This window comes from Penaeus monodon, chromosome 12, assembly GCF_015228065.2.
Source record: "Penaeus monodon isolate SGIC_2016 chromosome 12, NSTDA_Pmon_1, whole genome shotgun sequence".
NCBI classification, from domain to species: Eukaryota; Metazoa; Arthropoda; class Malacostraca; order Decapoda; family Penaeidae; genus Penaeus; species Penaeus monodon.
This window is the reverse complement of record NC_051397.1, coordinates 49115363-49122862: the sequence shown is the minus strand read 5'-3', so window position 1 is coordinate 49122862 and position 7500 is coordinate 49115363. Positions and strand designations below refer to the sequence as shown.

Genomic DNA, 7500 nt, shown 5'->3' with positions numbered 1-7500 from the left:
ATTATTATTATTATTATTATTATTATTATTATTATTATTGTTATTATTATTATTATTATTATCACTATTATCACTATCAGCATAATGACAATAATAATAATAATAATAATAATGATAACAATAATAGCGATAATAATCATAACAATTATATTAACAATAACTATGATAATAATGATGATGATGATAATAAAAACTAACTAACGTGACATGTGGAAATTTTCTCTCCTCTCTACCTTTCCCTTTTTCGGTCCGTCTCTCTCTCTCTCTCTCTCTCTCTCTCTCCCTCTCTCTCTCTCTCTCTCTCTCTCTCTCTCTCTCTCTCTCTCTCTCTCTCTCTCTCTCTCTCCCTCTCTCTCTTCTCTCTCTCTCTCTCTCTCCTCTCTCTCTCTCCTCTCTCTCTCTCTCTCTCTCTCTCTCTCTCTCTCTCTCTCTCTCTCTCTCTCTCTCTCTCTCAAATCTTCCTTAAATAAACTCTTTTCCTCTCACTTTCATCCTTATGTCATTTTCTTTTTCCTCTCTTTCTCTCATTCATTCTCCTTCCCTCTCTTTCTCTCATTCATTTTCCTTTTCTCTCTTTCTCTCGTTTATTCTCCTTTTCCTCTGTTTCCTTGTTCTCTTTACGCTCCTCCTCCTCCCTTTTCTCCTTTCCTGTTTAATTCTTTATCTATTTTCTTCTTTCCATGTCAATAATAGACAAATAATGATCGTGAAAATTATAATAATCTGATGCCTTTGTGTGTGTGTGTGTGTGTGTGTGTTTGATTTTTTGTTTTGTGTGTGTGGTGTGTGTGATGTGTATGTGTGCCTCGGTGTGTGGTTGTTTGTTGTGTTGTGATGTGTGTTAAATATTTGTACGCAAAAGTTTGCACAGAACGGATCTAAATGACATTTTCTTTTTTAAGGGGAGTTTCAAGAATAACATCCAGGAAACGATAAATATTGCATTCAATAATCTAGTTTTGTACTTTTCTTTTTACTGAACTCAGTTTTCATACCAGAAGAAAATATCTGAATATACCCAATACTGTGCTTAAAGGTTACTGATTTTTTCCACCTAATGTTTCACAGGTGCAGGAGTGATTCAATCTATATGTTGATATCGACGGCCGATCGTCCTGGAGGCCAGGGAAAAGGGGTGTTCTTCTCTGATTTATTGTGACCTAACTGCTTATCCACACACACACACGCACACACACACACCACACACACACACACACACACACACACACACACACACACACACACACACACACACACACACACACACATATATATATATATATATATATATATATATATATATATATATATATATATATATATATATATGTATATATATATATATTATATATATATATATATATATATATATATATATATATATGCATATATATATATACATACATATATATATAATATATATATATATATATATATATATATATATATATATATATATGTGTGTGTGTGTGTGTGTGTGTGTGTGTGTGTGTGTGTGTGTGTGTGTGTGTGTGTGTGTGTGTGTGTGTGTGTGTGTGTGTGTGTGTGCGTGTGTGTACATAATCATAATAACAACAACAGTAAAAAAAATAATAATGGTGAAAATAGTAGAAATAATAATAATAACAATAACAATAGTAATAAGGAAAATAATAATAATGATATAATCATCATCATAATGATAATGATAACAATAATAATAATAATGACCATAATAATAATAATGATAATAATAATAATAATAATAATAATAATAATAATAATAATAATAATAATAATAATAATAATAATAATAATAATAATAATGATAATAATAATAATAATAAGGATAATCATAATAATAATAATGATTGTAATGACAATAATGATAATGATGATGATGATCATCATCATCATGTTTTAATACTAATACTACTACTAACAATAATATTAATAACAACAACAATGATCGTAAAAGTAATAATAAAACAATAATGATAATAATAATAACAATAACAACAACAACAACAATAACAATAATAATAATAATAATAATAATAATAATAATAATAATAATATAACATGATGTGAATAATAAAAAGCAATGATAATAAAACTATAATTACGATAAAATATATAGTAATTGCAATAAATGCAATAATAATATTGGTATAACATGATAATAAAAAATCAATGCAATAATAACAAAAATATGATAATAATGAAAAATATAATAGTAGCAATATCAATAGCAAGAGCAATAATAATAATAATAATAATAATAATAATGAAATAATATAATAATAATAATAATAATAAATAATAATAATAATATAATATAATAATAATAATAATAATAAATAATGACAAATAATATAATAATAATAATAATAATATAATAATAATAATAATAATAATAATAATAACAATAGTAGTAGTAATAATAATAATAATAATAATAATAATAATAATAATAATAATATTGATAATGATAATGTTAATTATAATGATAATAATAATAATTATTATTATTATTACTATTATTATTATTATTATTATTATTATCATTATTATCATTATTATAACAATAACAACAACGACAACAACAACAATAATAATAATAATAATAATAACAACAACAACAACAACAACACAACAATAATAATAACAATAATGATAATTATGATAGTGAAATGTATGTTTATGTATGCACTATGTGTAACAAATATCAAAGTCCATTTCTAGAAATATACTGTATATATCTGCACACATGTGTATGCTTTATATGTTTACACAGTATAGTCACATACAATACAGAACACATGAACAGAACAGACGTCATTTTTAACGCACTCATTCCACTGCTCTTTCTGATTCTTAATCAACTTCGTATGATTCAAGAATATTTGATTTGTTCACTTTGAGTAATGTATTGAATCTCACCACATCCCATTGCAACACCACTATATTCTTAAGAAACCATATGATCTATATGAAAAATACACACGTTGAGGGATAAGAAAAAGAACTTCCACGTTGAAAGTTTTAATAAGTGTTGGCAGTGCACAAGAGCCCTTTTTTTTTTTTTTTAGAATTTCCTGCCGAGTATTCAGTATTTGTGTGCAGACTTCTTAAGAACATTTGACAACTGTTGGCCGGCAGTCTTTTGAAATGGTTGCTACATGGCTGTTCTTTAAAGCAATCAATATTCCTTCTCAACGCAAAAGGGATATGCATGACCTGGTCAGCCTTGCGTTTGATGAGGGATAACTGTTGGCAGGAATTGCTCAGCTGAACTGCCAAAGGCGAAATCGGCAGATGCACAAAGAAACATCTAAATACAATAGTCTCAGTAAATTCTGGAAAGCAAACCTCTCTAGAATCAGAAGAATGCAGGTAGAATCAGCAGCCATTATTGTGGAATCAAATTTCCTATTTCACGAAACTGAATGCAGATTTACTGACACTCCGAGGCCTTGTCTTTATTCATAATCGTTTAGCTTCATTTACTTTCCTGTTAGTGTCAAAAAAAAGAAGAAAAAAAAATGTAGTCCCCTTAAAGTGTATATACTTTGCAGTATTCCTAAATAGACCTTTCACAACCAGCCCCCCCCCCAAAAAAAAAATAATAATAATAATAAAAAATAAATAAAATAATAAAAATAATAATAAATATGATAATAATAATAATAATAATAATAATAATAATATAATAATAATAAATAATAATAATAAATAGACCATCACATGAATACTACAAACGCTCCCCCCCCCCCAATCAAACCCAAAGGCTTTGGAAAAAGAGGCGTGGCTTCCGGGCGAATTTAGCGTGGGTGATTGCAAGTTAGTGATTAGGGCGTACGACCTTGAGGCTGGCTTATTATTATTATTATTATTATTATTATTATTATCATTATTATTATTATTATTATTATTATTATTATTATTATTATTATTATTATTATCATTATTATTATAATTATTATTATTATTTCAGATCGTCAAAAAAAAAAAAAAAAAAAAATGGCGGATCTTCGCCACGTGCTTATGAGGGATTTTGATCTATTTAAGCCTATGCATTTACACCCCAATAAATGCAAATTTCTCAGTGGCTGCTAGAGCGTGTATGAATAGACAATTTATATGTAATTTTAATTTCTTCATGACTTCCTTAGCGATATTAGGAAGTTATTCTTCCAAGAAAAACGGTACAATTCCTATACATTAAAAAGATAAGAAAACATATACATTTTTCTTTAAAAAACAAACAGAAAATAAACACCAGCATGATTTAAACTAAAAAAACGTAAATATTAAAAGAAATGATAATAAAAACATACAAGAAGCAATGAAAAACTAAATAAATTAACAAAATAAACAAAATGAACGAAAAACAAAATAAACAAAAAACAAATAAAACAAAAAGTAAACAACGCACATAAACAAAAAACAAACAAAAATAAACCACACACACAAACCCAAACAAACAAAACGAAATAAACCAAAACCAAACAAAAAAAAAACAACACAAAACAAAACAAAATAAACCCCCCAACCCCCCCAAATAAAAAAAAAAAAAAAAAAAAGCGACGCATCCCGACCGTCACTTGTTTCCAGTCACGTGACCGGGACAAAATGGCGTCTTGATGCGTCGCCGTAAACAACCTTCCTTCGGCGTCGGAATTCCGCGGCTTATATCTCTCAGTAAGTGAACGAAGGGGAAGCGGGACGCGGGCGAGGGGCCGAGGAGCGAGGGGAGGAAGAGAGGAAGAGGGAGAGAGTAGCGAAAGGAGGGGAAAAGGAGGCGAAAAGCGGGAGAAGGCTTAGTAAGAGTCGTTGCAGGAAGGGAAGTTTTCGGTGCCATTGATTTTGTTTCTGCAATGATGCTCTTGCAATTGCCAAGCGGCTCGTTGTTCGGCGGGACGAGGGCGCCGGGGCGGCCTGTGCGTCCGCCCGTGGTCTTCCCCGAGGGCTGAGAAGGAGGGAAGAGAGAGGAAGAGGGAAAGAAAATGCAAATGCGACGGAGGCTTCTTGACGGACCCGGCGTGGGGGATTTTTTTTTTTTTTTTTTTTTATTGTTGTTTGTCTTTCTTGTGGTTTTTTTTTGTTTGTTTGTTGTTGTTTTGGTGCTGGTTTTTGGTTGTTGTTGTTTTGTTTGTTTGTTTTTTTTGGCCTGTTTGTTTGAATATTTGTTTGTTTGTTGAATATTATTATTATTTATTTATTTTTTTACTCTTTATTAACACTTGTATGTACATTTCATTAATTACCTCTATTTCTTTGTATTTTCCAGCATATTTTTATTATAATTTCTTTTGAATAAAGACCAATGAAATGCCATAATTTCTATTGTAAAGATGCAAATGTCTCAGACCGCTTATTTAGCCCCAAAATTATCGTAAACTCGTCGGGTACGAGAGCCATTCCTCGTGTCGGTTTATCGTTTTGATTTGATTGTAATTGCTTTGTGTCGTTAGTGGTCGTTAAGTGGGAGTTTTTGATTAATTCTGGATTCAGGAGTTTATTGGAAAACCCTGTTTATTGCCCTGTTTAAAATTTACACTATTTACGCTATTTAAAATCCTGTTTATTGCCCTATACTTGATTTGTCTCTGAAGTTTCGCCGGTTTATTGCAATGTTTCCGCTAATGTTATTATATTGGTTATTCTGTTAGAAAACGGTTTCGTCTAAACAGAAGGCTCGAGGAGAACGGCAAGTTTGTGTCGGCTAAGTCGAGCTTTTTGTAGCGAATTTCTCTCGTTTTTCTGCGAGTTTTATCCATGCTTTGTCTATATATTTTTCCGTGGTCAGATGTTTAGAAGATCTGGCACTAGCTTTGCATTGATTGGCACAGATCTCTATCTGTCGATGATCCAGTAATCAACAATAAACTTTCATGAAGCATATTCTGGCAAGATAGACTGTCTAGAGCAGCTTCAATTCTTAAGAACATTATATTTTAGGCTTTCCATCACTGGCTATAGTGAGCATCAAGTTGTTAGGTAACACGCAGTCATTATTATCGCAGGAAAAAGAGATCTGTTGTAAACACTTATCTGTAAGGGTATTCTTTGTAATATGGACACATTCCCGAGAGATTAAATTCCCAATTCCATGTCACATTTTTATTCAACAATTCTGTGTGTGTGTCTGTCTGTGTGTGTGTGTGTGTGTGTGTGTGTGTGTGGTGTGTGTGTGTGTGTGTGTGTGTGTGTGTGTGTGTGTGTGTGTGTGTGAGTGGTGTGTGTGTGTGGTGGTGATGGTGTGTGTGTGGTGGTGATGGTGTGTGTGTGTGGTGGTGTGATGGTGTGTGTGTGTGTGTGTGGTGTGTGTGTGTGTGTGTTGAGGTGTGTGGTGTGTGTGTGTGTGATGTGTGTGTGTGGTGGTGTGTGTGTGTTGTGTGTGGTGTGTGTGTGGTGTGGTGTGGTGTGTTGTGGTGTGGTGTGTGTGTGGTGATGGTGGTGTGATGGTGTGTGTGTGTGTGATGGTGTGTGTGTGGGTGTGTGTGTGTGTGTGTGTGGTGTTTAGAGATCCCCTGTTTTCTTAATATGTAATTGTTTTTTCTTTCTTTTTATTTTTTTTTTATGGCATCAAGTCTCCTTATCTCCCCTGTCTTTTTTAAGGTTAATTACATAGTATGCACTGTTGGTTGATTTTGTTTTCATATATGAAGGGCCTTGTATGGTTATTTCATGTTTTACTTCTTTCCTGTATTCAGTCAAGTGCATATTTTTTCCTTGCATTTTCAAATACTTCAGAATACATCATGTGCCATCTGTATTCATATGTACTACAGGCTACTTGAAAATTATGTTCTTCCCTCACTTTCTTTTATATTTCTTTTTGCTTTCATTCATCTGTTCTTCTGTTGCATGTGTTTTAAGCTGTTCAAATTGATGATTTCTGTTATCTTGTGTCCCTGTTTTTGTGGCATGTTATTATGCCTTGGCCTTAAGCTGTAGGTAGATGTTTGTCTGCAAGAGATGTGTTATAATATCCATCCCCCTTTTGTTTCTATTTATCTGTGTTGTCCCTAGTCTTTCTTTCTCTTTCTTCTTTCTTTTTATGTCTCTTCTTTTCTCTCCTTTTATCCCTCTCCTAATGATTGTGTGTGTGTGTGTGTGTGTGTTTCTTGTACACTGATTGCATGTGTGGGTCTAATTAGGGAAAATATTTGTTTGGTAAAATATGTGGAAATCAGTATTGGAAAACACGGACACAATTAATTCAGTCCTCACTTCAGCATAACTTAAACAGCGCAGTTATTCTGTGCAGTCCTCCGGGGAATCAGTGTAAAAAATCAAGTAACTATATTTTAATTTCATATTTACTTTATTTTAATCTATCTTCCCTTTGGGGATATGGCTGACAAAGATGGAAGTTTATATGCACAAAGTTTCATTCTGTGCTATGTAAATGTGATGCTTCTCTCTCTTTCTTTCTTTCCTTTCTTTCTTTCCTTTCTTTCTTTCTTTCTTTCTTTCTTTCTTTCTTCCTTTATTTCCTTTATTTCCTTTCTT

General features: G+C 31.9%; 1 protein-coding gene across 2 annotated transcripts in view; it reads left to right on the top strand.

Moving 5' to 3' along the window:
- The first annotated feature begins 4577 nt into the window (after positions 1-4577).
- The window catches only part of LOC119579551 (U2 snRNP-associated SURP motif-containing protein-like), an 18529-nt gene continuing 15606 nt past the window's right edge, over positions 4578-7500 (top strand). For both annotated transcript variants that reach the window (XM_037927457.1, XM_037927456.1), the window contains exon 1: positions 4578-4683. The gene's annotated coding sequence lies outside the window, so the exon portion shown is untranslated. The remainder of the gene's footprint in view (positions 4684-7500) is intronic.